The sequence below is a fragment of the Macaca nemestrina genome, chromosome X (genome assembly GCF_043159975.1).
Source record: "Macaca nemestrina isolate mMacNem1 chromosome X, mMacNem.hap1, whole genome shotgun sequence".
NCBI lineage: Eukaryota > Metazoa > Chordata > Mammalia > Primates > Cercopithecidae > Macaca > Macaca nemestrina.
Window position 1 is genome coordinate 117,568,996 of NC_092145.1, and position 18,048 is coordinate 117,587,043.

Consider the following 18,048-nt stretch of genomic DNA (forward strand, 5'->3'; position numbering starts at 1 on the left):
TCCATATGAATTTTAAAGCAGTTTTTTCCAATTCTGTGAAGAAACACATTGGTAGCTTGATGGGGATGGCATTGAATCTATAAATTACCTTGGGCAGTATGGCCATTTTCACGATATTGATTCTTCCTATCCATGAGCATGGTATGTTTTTCCATTTGTTTGTGTCCTCTTTTATTTCACTGAGCAGTGGTTTGTAGTTCTCCTTGAAGAGGTCCTTTACATCCCTTGTAAGTTGCATTCCGAGGTATTTTATTCTCTTTGAAGCAATTGTGAATGGAAGTTCATTCCTGATTTGGCTCTCTGTTTGTCTGTTAGTGGTGTATAAGAATGCTTGTGATTTTTGCACATTAATTTTGTATCCTGAGACTTTGCTGAAGTTGCTTATCAGCTTAAGGAGATTTTGGGCTGAGACAATGGGGTTTTCTAAATATACAATCATGTCATCTGCAAACAGGGACAGTTTGACTTCTTCTTTTCCTAACTGAATACCCTTGATTTCTTTCTCTTGCCTGATTGCCCTAGCCAGAACTTCCAACACTATGTTGAATAGGAGTGGTGAGAGAGGGCATCCCTGTCTTGTGCCAGTTTTCAAAGGGAATTTTTCCAGTTTTTGCCCATTCAGTATGATATTGGCTGTGGGTTTGTCATAAATAGCTCTTATTATTTTGAGGTACGTTCCATCAATACCGAATTTATTGAGCGTTTTTAGCATGAAGCGCTGTTGAATTTTGTCAAAAGCCTTTTCTGCATCTATTGAGATAATCATGTGGTTCTTGTCTTTGGTTCTGTTTATATGCTGGATTATGTTTATTGATTTGTGAATGTTGAACCAGCCTTGCATCCCAGGGATGAAGCCCACTTGATCATGGTGGATAAGCTTTTTGATGTGTTGCTGAATCCGGTTTGCCAGTATTTTATTGAGGATTTTTGCATCGATGTTCATCAGGGATATTGGTCTAAAATTCTCTTTTTTTTGTTGTGTCTCTGCCAGGCTTTGGTATCAGGATGATGTTGGCCTCATAAAATGAGTTAGGGAGGATTCCCTCTTTTTCTATTGATTGGAATAGTTTCAGAAGGAATGGTACCAACTCCTCCTTGTACCTCTGGTAGAATTCAGCCGTGAATCCATCTGGTCCTGGACTTTTTTTGGTTGGTAGGCTATTAATTATTGCCTCAATTTCAGAGCCTGCTATTGGTCTATTCAGGGATTCAACTTCTTCCTGGTTTAGTCTTGGAAGAGTGTAAGTGTCCAGGAAATTATCCATTTCTTCTAGATTTTCTAGTTTATTTGCGTAGAGGTGTTTATAGTATTCTCTGATGGTAGTTTGTATTTCTGTGGGGTCGGTGGTGATATCCCCTTTATCATTTTTAATTGCGTCGATTTGATTCTTCTCTCTTTTCTTCTTTATTAGTCTTGCTAGTGGTCTGTCAATTTTGTTGATCTTTTCAAAAAACCAACTCCTGGATTCATTAATTTTTTGGAGGGTTTTTTGTGTCTCTATCTCCTTCAGTTCTGCTCTGATCTTAGTTATTTCTTGCCTTCTGCTAGCTTTCGAATGTGTTTGCTCTTGCTTCTCTAGTTCTTTTAATTGCGATGTTAGAGTGCCAATTTTAGATCTTTCCTGCTTTCTCTTGTGGGCATTTAGTGCTATAAATTTCCCTCTACACACTGCTTTAAATGTGTCCCAGAGATTCTGGTATGTTGTATCTTTGTTCTCATTGGTTTCAAAGAACATCTTTATTTCTGCCTTCATTTCGTTATGTACCCAGTAGTCATTCAGGAGCAGGTTGTTCAGTTTCCATGTAGTTGAATGGTTTTGATTGAGTTTCTTAGTCCTGAGTTCTAGTTTGATTGCACTGTGGTCTGAGAGACAGTTTGTTATAATTTCTGTTCTTGTACATTTGCTGAGGAGTGCTTTACTTCCAATTACGTGGTCGATTTTGGAGTAAGTACGATGTGGTGCTGAGAAGAATGTATATTCTGTTGATTTGGGGTGGAGAGTTCTATAGATGTCTATTAGGTCTGCTTGCTGCAGAGATGAGTTCAATTCCTGGATATCCTTGTTAACTTTCTGTCTCGTTGATCTGTCTAATGTTGACAGTGGAGTGTTGAAGTCTCCCATTATTATTGTATGGAAGTCTAAGTCTCTTTGTAAGTCTCTAAGGACTTGCTTTATGAATCTGGGTGCTCCTGTATTGGGTGCATATATATTTAGGATAGTTAGCTCTTCCTGTTGAATTGATCCCTTTACCATTATGTAATGGCCTTCTTTGTCTCTTTTGATCTTTGATGGTTTAAAGTCTGTTTTATCAGAGACTAGTATTGCAACCCCTGCTTTTTTTTGTTCTCCATTTGCTTGGTAAATCTTCCTCCATCCCTTTATTTTGAGCCTATATATGTCTCTGCGTGTGAGATGGGTCTCCTGAATACAGCAGACTGATGGGTCTTGACTCTTTATCCAGTTTGCCAGTCTGTGTCTTTTAATTGGAGCATTTAGTCCATTTACATTTAAGGTTAAGATTGTTATGTGTGAACTTGATCCTGCCATTATGATATTAACTGGTTATTTTGCTTGTTAGTTGATGCAGTTTCTTCCTAGCCTCGATGGTCTTTACATTTTGGCATGTTTTTGCAATGGCTGGTACCGGTTGTTCCTTTCCATGTTTAGTGCTTCCTTCAGGGTCTTTTGTAAGGCAGGCCTAGTGGTGACAAAATCTCTAAGCATTTGCTTATCTGTAAAGGATTTTATTTCTCCTTCACTTATGAAACTTAGTTTGGCTGGATATGAAATTCTGGGTTTAAAATTCTTTTCTTTAAGAATGTTGAATATTGGCCCCCACTCTCTTCTGGCTTGGAGAGTTTCTGCCGAGAGATCTGCTGTTAGTCTGATGGGCTTCCCTTTGTGGGTAACCCGACCTTTCTCTCTGGCTGCCCTTAACAGTTTTTCCTTCATTTCAACTTTGGTGAATCTGGCAATTATGTGTCTTGGAGTTCCTCTTCTCGAGGAGTATCTTTGTGGTGTTCTCTGTATTTCCTGGATTTGAATGTTCGCCTGCCCTACTAGGTTGGGGAAGTTCTCCTGGATGATATCCTGGAGAGTGTTTTGCAACTTGGTTCCATTTTCCCCCTCACTTTCAGGCACCCCAATCAGACGTAGATTTGGTCTTTTTACATAATCCCATACTTCTTGCAGGCTTTGTTCATTTCTTTTTCTTCTTTTTTCTTTTGGTTTCTCTTCTCGCTTCATTTCATTCATTTGATCCTCAATCGCAGATACTCTTTCTTCCAGTTGATCGAGTCGGTTACTGAAGCTTGTGCATTTGTCACGTATTTCTCGTGTCATGGTTTTCATCTCTTTCATTTCGTTTAGGAGCTTCTCTGCATTAATTACTCTAGCCATCAATTCTTCCACTTTTTTTTCAAGATTTTTAGTTTCTTTGCGCTGGGTACGTAATTCCTCCTTTAGCTCTGAGAAATTTGATGGACTGAAGCCTTCTTCTCTCATCTCGTCAAAGTCATTCTCCGTCCAGCTTTGATCCGTTGCTGGCGATGAGCTGCGCTCCTTTGCCGGGGGAGATGTGCTCTTATTTTTTGAATTTCCAGCTTTTCTGCCCTGCTTTTTCCCCATCTTTGTGGTTTTATCTGCCTCTGGTCTTTGATGATGGTGATGTACTGATGGGGTTTTGGTGTAGGTGTCCTTCCTGTTTGATAGTTTTCCTTCTAACAGTCAGGACCCTCAGCTGTAGGTCTGTTGGAGATTGCTTGAGGTCCACTCCAGACCCTGTTTGCCTGGGTATCAGCAGCAGAGGCTGCAGAAGATAGAATATTTCTGAACAGCGAGTGTACCTGTCTGATACTTGCTTTGGAAGCTTCCTCTCAGGGGTGTACTCCTCCCTGTGAGGTGTGGGGTGTCAGACTGCCCCTAGTGGGGGATGTCTCCCAGTTAGGCTACTCAGGGGTCAGGGACCCACTTGAGCAGGGAGTCTGTCCCTTCTCAGATCTCAGCCTCCGTGTTGGGAGATCCACTGCTGTCTTCAAAGCTGTCAGACAGTGTCGTTTGCATCTGCAGAGGTGTCTGCTGCGTTTGTTATGTTTACTGTGCCCTGTCCCCAGAGGTGGAGTCTACAGAGACAGGCAGGTTTCCTTGAGCTGCTGTGAGCTCCACCCAGTTCGAGCTTCCCAGCAGCTTTGTTTACCTACTTAAGCCTCAGCAATGGCGGGCGCCCCTCCCCAAGCCTCGCTGCTGCCTTGCAGGTAGATCACAGACTGCTGTGCTAGCAATGAGGGAGGCTCTGTGGGTGTGGGACCCTCCCGGCCAGGTGTGAGATATGATCTCCTGGTGTGCCTGTTTGCTTAAAGCGCAGTATTGGGGTGGGAGTTACCCGATTTTCCAGGTGTTGTGTGTCTCAGTTCCCCTGGCTAGGAAAAGGGATTCCCTTCCCCCTTGCACTTCCCAGGTGAGGCAATGCCTCGCCCTGCTTCAGCTCTCGCTGGTCGGGCTGCAGCAGGTGACCAGCACTGATCGTCCGGCACTCCCCAGTGAGATGAACCCAGTACCTCAGTTGAAAATGCAGAAATCACCGGTCTTCTGTGTCGCTCGCGCTGGGAGTTGGAGACTGGAGCTGCTCCTATTCGGCCATCTTGCTCCGCCCCCCAGAAATAATTTTCTTGACTTTAGTTATTTCTAGGGCATTTGTATATTTTTTTAAAGTGATTATATTGTTAAATAGTACATTTACTTATACTTCAGGTTCCTTCTTGCTCTTAAATTCCAAGGAATCCTCAAGACCAAAATTTACTGAACTTGATCCAGATCCATTGTCTGTCTTACTCACATTTTAAATCTATTTGTTAACTGCTTTAAATACTTGTGAGAAAAACAAGAGACAAAAGAAATTAAAAGCATTATGGTTTAATTTCTTTTTATAAGATAGACATTTGTGTAAATGTTTATTCATACACTCATAAACATATGTGCATTATAAAAATATAGATAAACAAAATATGAAAAGTGAAAATCTCCAAGATCTCACAATTCAGAAGTATGCATTATTAACATTTTACCATATGGACAGTCAGACATTTTACTGTAACTTGCTCTTTTTTTGTTGTTTGTAATTTAGAAGTCTTTTTTTTTTTTTTTTTTTTTGGTAATTCTCTATACACTAACATAGATTTTTTTTCTTTTACACAATTAAAAAATGGTGAGCTCAATTATTTTTATTTAAATCGGAAGAATAAATAAATACTTGTGCATTTTATTTTTATCTCCTTCCCCTCACATCACAGTTTTGGTTGGAATAATCTGGGCTCATAGAACTACATTAATTTATTTTCTAATTACATATCATGTCTTTTAAAAATTGTTTGATGTTTATTAAGTTTCACATGTTAGCAAATATTTTAACATTATGCATACATATTACTGATATCAGTAGTAACCACAATTGCTTTTAAATTACATTTTCTCTCTATTGGAATTATTTATTGTGATTCATTTTTTTTGGTTTGTCAGTTCACCCTTTTCCTGACAACATTATTCAGAGCTCTTTGCTGATTGTATACTTTTTAAGTTCTTTCATGGCTATGAATGGCTCACAGTTTTGTTGATGATGTTTTAGTGTCTTGTGACAATTAGTATTGCAGAAGAAAGTTTTGATGTCAGGCTGACCTTTTAAAATTATTTTATCATAGGTAACTTATTTTCCCCTTGCTTGGATGATTTTATGGTTAAAAAAAATCTTTGCTATATCCTGGGGATTGCTTTTTAAATTTTAAAGCAAGAACCTCTTTCATTAACTCCTTCTATTAGATGAGCCACTCTGATCCAAAGCCTCAAGTTTTTCCTCTATTCCTGCTATTAATTTTTGCTTATATCAGTCAGTAACATGAAAATGGTGGAATTCTCAAACAGGAAAATTGAGCAGAGTTTAATGATTTGCAATGGTATTGAAAAGGTTAAAGGAAATCGAAGGGCTAGTGAAGGACCTAGAACACAATAGCTGGGGATCCATTAACACCCATGGATCTGAAAGGGTAGAGAAAAGTAGTTTCCAGGACTTGGAAAGTGCTATTGGCCACAGCAGTGTTATTGTGTCTGTGAGAAGGCTATGTGCAGGAACTGTAACCTTCCCTAGAGGAACATAAGCAGTTAACTATGGCCAACTGGAGAAATCTGGGGCTTGCACTCCTCGTACGCTCCCATCTCCTGTGACTGCTTCTCATAGACTGAACCAAGCATCAAGTCCCTTGAAACCATTTATACAGGTCAGCCTCATGGGACAAAGAGCAGGCTGGGAAAGGGCTGAGTGGATCTAGAGGAGAAAACACAATGTTTTCCTGAAATTCTTATGACATTTAGTCTTCATCATCTGATTTTTTTGGAAAATATATTAGAAAAGCATACACATATTTTTATCTATAAGCTCTATTGCTTCATCCCTTCATTCGTCCTTTTCCTAATTGTTCTGAGAGAACTTATTTTTTTTTTTTTGCATTTTTCAATCTACTACTCTCTACTGCTTCCATTACATGTTTAAATTTAGTAATTTTAGTTTTTATTTGAATGCTATCTTTCCTAATGCTATAAGATTTTTTTTTTCCAATGGGTGTAGAATTTCAACAAATCTTATTGAAATGCAAATAAGACTTTTTAACTGTTAACTTTTCTTGGTATAAAGCTGTTTCACATAGATACACTTATTCTGAATCCCCAAATGGGCCTTTTATTTTGTTTAGATGTTCAGAGCATTTTTCAAAAGTCCATTGGTATTTTTGTAGCCTCAGCTTTACTGAGGGAACTCCAACTTCTTCAAATTCTGAAACTTGAGATGATTCTGTGTCAAAATTCAAATCTTTTAGTCCCAGAAAATGGGAATATAAAAGTGTTCCTGTTTATTACAGCAATATTTTGTTACAGATTGAATTAAATTGTCCACATGAATGGGGAGTGAACTATGGAGAGAATAGCTGCATGACAGGAAAGTTAATTGATTTTCCAAATGGTTTCTTTTCACTGGCTACATATATGAGTTCTGATGGTGCAACTCAAACAACTTTGTAGGACTCAGACTGATTTCAAATAACCTCCCTCACAGACTAGCTCATATACACTAGAGACATGGTGTTCATGGTGTTCATGTGTCAGGACAGAACCACATTTTCCCATGAAGATCTTCCTTTCTAGGAAGAACCCTGGGAACTAGCGTGATGGTTAATTTTATGTGTCAACTTGGCTGGGCCATGGTGCTCAGATACTTGGTCAAACATTATTCTAGATGTTTCTACAAAGGTGTTTTGTGGAGACTAAAACCTAAATTGGTGGACTGTGAGTAACGCAAATTACCCACCATAATGTTGGTGGGCCTTATCCAATCAATTGAAGGCTTTACCAGAAAAAAGACGGACTTCCTCTAAGCAAGAAAGAATTCTGCCAGCAGAGAGCACTTTTGGAATCAAACTGCAACTCTTCTCTGTATGTCCAGTCTGCTGGTCTATTCTATCAGGCTTTATATTTACCATGTGTTATGGTCTGAATGTTTGTGAACCGCCCCCTCCCAATTCATATGTCAAAATCCTAACCTTCAAGATGATTATATTAGGAGGTGGGGCCTTTAGGAGGCGATCAGGTCAAAAGAGTAGAGCCCATATGAATTGAATTAGTGCCGTTATAAAGAGGCCTGAGAGCTCTCTTGCCCCTTCCATCGTGTGAGAACACAGTGAGAAGGCACCACCTGTGAGCAAGGAAAAGGATCTGCACTAGGCACTGAATCTGTTGGTACCTTGATTGTGAACTTTCCAGACTCCAGAACTGTGAGTAATAAATTTATGTTGTTTGAAAGCTACACGGTTTATGGGATTTTGTTATAGCAAAGTGAACTAAGACACCAAGCTACAACGATCATGAGGGCCAAATCCTTAAAAATCTCCCTCCCTCTCTCTCTCCCTCTTTGCCCTAATGCACACACACACACACACACACATGCACACACACACACACACACACACACACATGCACACACACACACACGCGAGTGCACGCACACACACACACCCACACCCTGTTAGTTCTGTTTCTTGGGAGAACCCTGACTCTAATACAGCTAGTAAGAAGACAACTTAATAGAAAAGACGCTGTTTCTTCTTTGAATTATTTCATTTTAATTTTTATGATTATGTTGTCAGAGCCCCATATACTGCTTCTGTCAGATTCACATATGTAGAAATCCAGTATAATGACATTTTCACTTTCTTTTGCTTGTGCCAAGAGAAAGCTGAGAGTGAATTCTCCATTTAGCTGACTTTTCTGAGGAATTTTGGTGTGATTTCTAGTGTGCTTTGACTTTCATCACATCTACTTTATCCTGAAGGCCTTTTTTTTTTTTTTTTTTTTTTCTTTTTCTTCTTTTTCTAACAGCCCTTCCTTCTCAGAGGTGGAGATTTTCCTGGTTCTGCTTACTACCTTTTCTTGCAACTAATCTTACTGAAATATGAGACTGTTTTCACTTTCCTCAATCTAAGCCAATTTGCACACTGCATTTTTGACCTGTTACTAATAATATCTATCCATATCTCCTAATCACTGTATAGATTATATCCTATTTTTACATACCTTTGGTCATAACAGTAGAATTTGTTGTGGAGAAAGACTGTCTTCATTTGAATTTCCTAAAAGCAGAACTGAGACAATGATTTAAGTGCAGTTGTTTATTTGGAAACTGACCCAAGAAAAATAGTAAGAAAGTGAGTAGTTGAAGGTACTGTATGGAGGAAGGCCAATAAAAGGTTACTGCATTAGGTTACTATTGCTGCATCACAAATTTCCACAAATTTAGCAGCTTAAAAAAACAAAAATTTATTTTCTCTTGTAGGTCTGGATGTCAGAAGTCTAAAACCAGGCTAACTGGACTAAAATCAAGATGTAGGTAAGGCTATGTTCCTTCCTGGAGGTTTTAGGGCAGAATCCATTTTCTTGCTTTTTCCAGCTTCTAGAGGCTCTTCTATTTCTTGATTGCAGACCCCCTTTCATCAAAGCCAGCAATGACTAGTCAATTCTTTCTCACATGAAACCACTCTGACACTGTCTCCTACTTTCACTTTTAAGGACCTTGAGATAACATAAGGCCCACCCAGATAATCCTAATCTCCCTGTTTAAGGTCATCTGATTAGTAATCTTAATTCCATCTGTAACCTTAACTTCCCTTTGCCATGTAATATACCATATAATAGATTCTAGGAATTAGAACGAGTACATTTTTTGGTCCATTATTCTGCCAACCGTAGGTACATTAATGATTGAGTTACAACAGTGGAGAAATAATGCAATTGGTATAAAGAGTATACATGTGGCCCAACCTGACCAGAAAGAAAATGATAAATTCTGTGAAATGTAGTTAAACCTAACCAAGTTGACACATTATAAAGCTACCACAGTCCATTCTTGGCAACTTTGAACTCAAATATGCTTCTTTGAACCACACTTAATCTCCAAATAAAACCAATAACAAAAGACCTACCTCCATCAAAAATGATACAATAATCTTACATAAGACTGCAAACACACTATTTTCCCAGAAGAAGGTATAGAGTCCCTTTTGTGCTTTTGGGTGATGTTCATTTTCTCCTTCCTGGTTCACACTCTGTTTTATATTTTGTAACTTAAATATAATATCAAGTTAATTATTAACAAGTCTTATGTTAGATGAGAAGGGGATGACAGAGGGAAAATTAAAATATTAAATTATTAAATTTTGTATAAAATTAAATTATTAAATAAAAACACCAAAATAAGGAAGAAATACTCATAACCATGACAGTCCTCATTTCTACCATAGGCATAAGCATGTGGGCATGAGCTGGTATTTATAATAACTCTCTTCCACTACCCATCCCACATTCTCTTTGCCCTTAGCAAACACCTCACTTCCTTTGGTTCTTTACTTGGTGAAATGACCCAAAACTTCATTCCTGAAGGATCTGGATTTCTAGAAGCCCTGCATGAATTGGGTTGTTGTAGACCAAATTAAGATTTCCGCTAATTTTAATGACAGGACACTGGAGAACTAAGAGGCACCTTCAAGGTTCTGCTGTATTTCAGACGGTCTCAATCTTGCTCCTATTGTGTAGTAGAAGCAACCCAATTTCCTCTCGGTAATCAGGATTAATCACCCGAACCAGATAATAACTCCTTTCTCTCCTGTTCATTCAGTGGCACAAGGCACACAAAGAAGCCAGGCAGTACTCTTAACTGCCAGTTCAGAGACATCATTGTTTGGATCCCCGGTAGAAGCATTTCTCTCTTTGAAACTAAGATGTCTAGATCAGTAGAGCTTTAAGTCACAGGAATGGAAAGCTAAAATGTTGTTAGTGTATCATTAGGGGTAATAGTGAGAAGACCCACTCCCATTTCTATGCCTTGATTTCTGGATTTATGAAAACTGGCTACAGGAGAAACAGTACCATGAATATTCAACACTGATTTAGACCATACACAATCTCTTAGAGAACCTTGACCCAACCTCGCAAAGTGTTGCCATCTAGCTGGTGCTGTAACTGAATCTCCAAAAAGCCATTCCACAACTATGTCAAACCAGCTGCTTCAGGATGATGGAGAACATGGTAATACCAGTGAATTCCATAAGCATGGGTCCACCACTGTATTTCTTTTGCTGTGAAGTGAGTTCCTTGATCAGATGCAATGTTGTATGCAACACAATGATGGTGAATAAGACATTCTGTAAGTTCATGGATAGTTGTTTTAGTAGAAGTGTTTTGTGCAGGGAATTCAAATTCATTTCCAGATTGTGTATTCTAGTAAGAACAAAATACTGCCTGACCCATGATAGAAGCAGTCCAATGTAGTCAACCTGCCACCAGATAGCTGGCTTATCACCCAGAAGAATGTTTCCATATCGGGGACTCAGTGTTGGTCTCTACTACTGGGAGATTGGACATATTGTATCATTTAGAAATTGCAGGTGGCTCCTCATAACAGTTACTTTCAATAATAGTGACTTACAATAAGTATAAATTTATCTTTCTCTTTTGTAAAAGAAGTCTTAAGATATTCAGTGCAGCACTGGCAGGGAAGACTTAACAATAATCAGAAATATAGTGTGCCTCTCTCTTCTGCTATGATATTCTTAGCAAGTCACTTTCCTTCTCAAGGCTGCCTCATGATTCAAGATGGCTACTAAAGCTCCAGGAATTACATCAAATTCAAAGTTAAAAAGCAAGAAGTAGAAGTGGGAAATGCAAAAGGAGCATTTGCCAGCTGTCTATTTCCCTTTGTGGGAGCATTTCCAAAATTCCCTCCCAACAACTCCACATATATTTCATTAGTCAAGTTGTTGGCATTCAGAAACTGATGCCTCAAAATATGGCACTTTGACATGGTAAACTGAATAAGAATCCTCAATGTCTCCCTGACCTCTCCATGCATTGTCTCTCAATCTTCTGTCTCTCCCAAAGCACAGGATGAATTTTTTCTCTGAAGTTTCCTTATCTGTCTAAAATCCAGACCCACCAAACAGGAAAACAATTACCTCTGGTCCCTTCCCTGAGTTTTCGTTGCCTGAACTCGTATTGCAGGAAGAAAGACTGAAGCCTGTGAACACACCTGAACAAACTTGTCACAAATTATTATCTGTTCTGGACTTTGTTCAGGCTAGTGCATGCTCTTCAAGACCACTGAATGCCCTTAAAAATCATTTAGTACCCCCCAAAGATTATCCACACTTCCTCGTCTCCCTTTCCCCTAAGAAGAAGAGAATATAAACATCTGTACCCAGTTATGTGGTGGGGTAATCACTCTGATTTTTTATCCACATTAATAAATGTGTATGTCTTTCCTCCTATTCATCTGCATTTTGTCGTTGATTTTCAGTGAAACTTCAGAGGGTGAAGGGGAAGTTTTTCTTTGCTCTTATAGTTTCGATGCAGTGGGCAGCATACCAAAGCCTCTCTCCTCTTTGGAAGCTGCAGTGAAGGGAACCCCCGACCTGACAAACTGGCAGAAGGGTAAGAAATTCTTACCAGCAAGAATCCAAGCTTCTCTCTCTGTGGACTCCAGTTGAATGGATGGTAAAAATCACTGTCTTTTCTCTTTTCCTCTCCAAAATCTTGATTGGGAGGAAGGGTATTTTGTGACTAGTCTTGGGTATAATGACTCTGGTGTGCTTTTCTGGTATGAATATTCCTATTGTCTGATCTTTTGCCTCCCAGAAATAGTGTTTTCATTTGTCTTTGTCTTTCTGTATTGTTCTGTCATAAAGAGGAGTACCACAGGGTAGAACATGGCCTAAAACCCTTATAAATCCATTGTTCAAGCCAGCCCTGCACACTGGTCATTTTGCAATTCTGATCAGATGTGCGTCTATTTAGACAAACTTTGCTGTGAGTCCCTGAAACAAAAAAACAGATGAGGTTCTCCTCTTGTTTTGTGTTATGTCTTTGAGAGTATGATTTGTGACCAAGTAGAGCACTCTCCCTTGGTTTTTACCATAGAGGAGGCGTGATTTTCAAGTCACATGTGAAAATGGCTGGAAAGCTGAAGCACATAAGATTTTAAGCAGCACACATTTTGTTCTGAATGTACCAATCTCTTAGGGTAGTTTGTCTTAAATAAGAAGTTCCATCCATAGGAGTTTTTGTTGTTTCAACTGTGGTTGCCTGGTTTGTCCTGGGAAAGTCTAATCTCAGGAGAGCCTGGTGTCATGAATTAATGGGTCTGGAACCGGTAGGCCTCCACAAATCTGTGGGATACTGGTGGAACAGGACACACAAACGCCATCTTAAGTATCTGTGACAACAAGTCTTTCATTAGCTTAGCCTCTTCCTGGGAATGAGTTTTTTTGGGAATTATTAGGAATATCCCTTCTATGCCCTGTTTCAGGACTTCTATAGTCAGAATTCAGCTTAATTAAAAGCTGACATTCAAGCTAAATTTTTTTTTTAAACACCTTTCTGCTTTTTCTCTTTTGAATCCTGTTTCTGAGAATTGTTTTCAGTTGATCAAAACCCTCTTTTATTTATATGTTTAGTCCCGTTGTTTGCTTTCCTTCTTGGTCTAATTTTTGCTGAGAAAAATGTAAAAGTTCATTGGCCTTTTGGGAAGCATAAAATCTCCTGAAATTTACTGTTCTAAGACTTGTTCTCCCATTTACTTCTATTCCTCCTTCTTTTTTGCCACCTTCAATACCACATGAAAAGATCTAGAAGGGACTTCTAGTGACTCTGAGACCTCTTGAGGAACACAGAAAAAACGTGGCACAGACTCCTTTTTTGAGTTCTCCTGTTTTCCAAATGGAACCCCAGGAGTCAGGGCAGTTTCCTCTTAGGTCTACAGCTCTGCCCTCTTTTGCATTCTCTTACCTGGTGTGTTTGGCATTGTGAGATACCAGGGGATATGCTGTACTGTGAGAAAGTACTTGACCTTTGTATATGGTATGGCTTCTTTGTCACTGATGAGGGCTACAGTGTTTGGGGTTGCTAACAGTGGTTTCAATGAGTGGTTATTACTGTAGAACGCTACTTGTTTCTTTGCAAGTTTATTTAAGAAAGGTGCAGTTTGAATACTCGGAGGCTGTGGAAACACTCAGCACCAAGGGATAAGACTCTTCTGGGGGATGGACTTTTCAGAGAGAGGGCTGATTGGTGTTGGAGCACCCACCAGCCTTGGGAGAAAGTCCCTGTAGCAAGATGCATTGTGAAAGTCTTGTGCAGCCTTGTCCAGTGGTATTGCCCAATTTTGTGGGAGCTGAGATTCAGTGTAAAAACAGAATTATTGATTTCTGGAGATCTAGATGCCCTGCCTTCCAGCTGCATCTGCTTTTCTCATATTTAAATATTAGGCCCTGAAAACTGCAAATGCTTCATCAGCCCTATTATTCATTGATGAACTCCACCCTAAGCTCAGTGGTCCAGTTAGAAAACAGAGACTAAATTAGAAACTACCTATCTAAATAAAATCAGTCTCCTTAGAAAATACTGTGGTAAATTTCTATAATTTTGTGTCACGTTGGCAGTTTTAACCTTCTTCTAACTAACAAACCCAAGCTCATTCTTAAGAAAAACATAAATACTGTCTCTGTGCTTTGAAATGTAAATTTGCTATCCTGTTTTCTCTAAAACTTAGTAAGGGCTTTGGCAGCGTGGGATAAACAAACTAACTTGTTCCTTTTACAGAGGCACAATTTAATTAAACTGTCCTTTTAAACTAGTGAGTTTTACCTGTTTCATAATTAAAATTTTAAAACCAAAGCTATAAGGCCTTTGTGTCTGTATTTTTATGCATACATGTATATAGATGTCTGTTTGTATATTGTCCCTATGGTACCAAATTGAATTATAAATAAATGAGTGCCAAGAAACTAACTAGCCCAAATACTTTTCAAGTTCACATAACTTTAGTATTCTTTGGTTATACTTGTATAAATATGTTACTGAAATGTGTTTCAAAATTGTATAAGAGTTCTAAAAATCTGGTATGTCTTAATATAAGAAGTAAGTTGTTTCCTTCTGATTTTTTTTTTTTTTCTAAAAGCACTTTGCAAATCCTAAAGTGTTGTGTCTTCAATTAAATTCATGGAAAGAACTCTAGCAAGTACTCTTGAATATAGGTTTCTGATAATTCTGGAGATTATATTATTGAACCAAGTAAAACCTTCCAAAACTCTACTTAAAAAAAGAAAACTGATGGGTTTATGAATATTGCTAACCCAACATCAAGCAAAATAAAAATTAATTACATGGAACTGAACCGATACAGGAGTGAAAAGATTTTTCAATAATCTTTTTGTTTGAAACATTGCTTATTATTTGTATGTTTTGTTTGTTTTCCAGAGTTAAGAATTTTTTTAAGTTATTTATAGCTTACAGCAATTGGGTAAAGTATACTTTGGTAAGAAAAATGGAAACCCAGACCTTTCTCTCTACCTGATTTCTCAAGAATTCAGAAACTATTCATGAAAATTCTTATTTTATGGCAAAATAGTTATTTGCATAAGTTTAATAAGAATCTGTTTTCTTTGGTAACAGGACACAATTGGAGACACTGATTATTTTACCAAGGCTTTGACTAGAATAGCATATTTTCATCTGTGATCAAACTGCTTTAAAGGATTGGGGTTGACTTTACAAAGCCAATAGACTTGGATAAAGACTGGCCTGTTACCTTGTCTACACAGTTCTTTTACAAAGTTCCTAACTTTGTGGAAAGTAAAGACTGTTACTCTCTCACAGGCCCAGGAAAGTCAAGATATTTTGGGGACCTTAGGAATAGAAGGATTTTCCCAATTTGTACAGGTATTATAGGTACAGCCTGATGGCAAATCCTTGCCTTGGTTTCTTGTCCTTGACTGGCTTTTAAAAGTCAAATCTGAGATTTCTTACAAAAAAGTTCCATCAAAGCTAACTTTAAAAGAGCCTATATAGCCAATCACTATTCTTGCTGTATTTTACACAAATAATGAAACCAAGTGTAATAAGGCTAAAGCTTATTTTGCAAGTAGATTTGTCCTACCATGTTTTATCTTTAGAAAAATGGAATATTGGAGAGAGAAAAATTATGTTTCAGAAGAAAACCATAGTACACCTGTTCTTAGATTCTTGCCTTGTTCATTGTTTTTGAGTTTTTATTATTTACTTACAATTTGGGCTGAATCTTGAATTGTTTCCTGACGACAAGTCTTCAAAGTAATCTTTCCAAATTTTCCTTTCATTTTTTTCTGACTTGGACTTACTGAAATTAAAACTGCCTTTTTCCTGAGGCCCTGCAAGCTGAGGCTAGTCAAATTGGCTGTGGAGAAAAATCATCGCAATAGCTCATATTTGGACACGCTTTACATGCAAATTACAATCTAGGAAAATCTGTCAGGTTGCCACTGGTCTTCTCAACTGGCTGCCCTCCAAACTTTAGAAGGACTAGCTTGTAGACTGCTTCAGACATTGACTTTTTTTCCCCCTTCTATTTCCACATAGATCCCTCTTATTAAAGATCTGTTTTCCTACATAATATAGTGGCCTAGCTTTGAGAGCCATCTGCAACACCATCTTCTAAAATGAGGCACAGCTGTTTAGTTGAACTGGCCTAGTCCCAAGAATGAGAGACAAGTTTGGTGGGATCCTTTGCCATTCAGCTACTGGCTTAATTTTTTCTCCATAGCCATGAACTCTAGGTGTGAAACTTCTTGGTAAGTTTCAGACAGGGGCATGTTGGGTCGCAGAAACGAATACTCCCAAAATATGACACTTTGACATCCTGAACTGAATAAGAAGCCTCAAGATTTCTCTGACCTCCCCCACTCCTGTCTCTCAGTTCTTTGTCTCTCTCAAAGCACTGGATGAAGTTGTTCTCTGAAATTATCTTATCTGCCGAAAGTCTAGACCCACCAAAGAAGAAAACAATTATCTCTGGTCTCTTCTAGGGGGGTATTTTAAAAAGCTTTGAAATCATCCAAATGAGCCCTTTTCTTGTGGTAAACACTTCTAAGTAGTGACGAGCTCTATGATCACCTGCAAATTACACTTAGTTGGTGACTGACCCCCATCCACGCAGGCCTTATGCTGACATTATCAAGGCTCACGCTTTATGAGAAAAGGAAACTATAGGAAATGAATCATGAATCATTATTTTTAAAGAGCAACTCCATCACAGCTTGCTTATCATTATTAATAAATGAAGAAAAGAGGTAAAACATGTGAACAAAGCCCCTAAGAAAGACAGATCTTTTTCTCTGATTAGAGCCAGCAATTTTGAAATCACCTCACAGTAGCCTATCTTGGAATAGGTGCCTAGAGAAGGGCTTGCCACTTACCCTGCTATATCACCCGAGCCAGGGTGATATTGGGGGGTCTCTTTTCATGTTATCACTTTGAATTATAACTTGACACAGCGGACATTTAATCTCTATTATTCTCTCTTTTCAGAGTAAGTTTCTTGGGGGTCAGGGGTGCGATGGGGAGAAGAACCTAGATACTTTTTTGTCAAATCTAGCTTAGCTTTGTTTGTTTGTTTGAGGAGACAAAAAGAAAATAAAACTGAATCGTTTTTTCATTTGGGAAATATGAGCAAATAAAATCTTATAGGTTTTATAACGGGATTCGGGGATCCATTGAATAACCAGATATAGAGCAGCTAGAGGGGCTTTCATCCACTTCAGTTCTATCATGGCAATAAAAGTATATATTCTTAGAAGCACACATTATCTCAAATGGAAGATGGTACAGGGAAAATAAGCTGGCTATACTGGCTCAAATTGCTAGTTGCTCATATTGTCATTGGCAAATTGAGTTTTTTCCCTACTTTGTACTGGTCGCAGAGAAAGAACACCCAATTGGAACAAAAGGCAAGCCAGTTTTATTCCTTTCCAGAAATGGAGATGGAGTGAGCTTACACTCTAAAGACCCTTTCTCCCTGACCAATAGAAGACATGGAGTTTTTAAGGACTGGGTCCGAGGAGCAAGAAGGAAGGTTAGCATGTGCAGGGTGGGACTACAGATGTGCAGACTCAACTCATAAACGCACATCTTCGTACAACCCATGTACATAAAATGGCAGAAATTTTCTTTCTGTGGTGGGAATGTTAGCATTATGATGGTATGTTAATGATCTAAAGGCCACTGGGGTTATCTCTTCCAGTTTGGGTTGGTTTCAGGGTCTTATCTCCCTCTGGTATCTGGTCAGGGGTCAGGAAGCTCTGACTCCATCATGGGGCTCATCTGTTTTTTTTTTTTTTTAAGCGGCTGTACCTGTAAATAAGGGCTGAAGAAAAACAGTAAGTAAAAGAATTTTCCCAGCTACTTCATCAGGGCTACCTTGATAACAAAATAATGTTCACTTAGCGTTTCTTCTCTGGTTAAAAATTTCCCAACTTGTGCTGCTAGGTTTGGTCAGGTAACTAAGACCTTGTAGGGACCAATGGAAAACTTCCCATTCACCTTCTGAAGGCCCACTGAAAAGGCAGATTAGTAAGAGAGAAGGCATACAAATGTATTCATATGCACGAAGGGAAAAATCACAGAGAGATTACCCCACCACACAATTGGG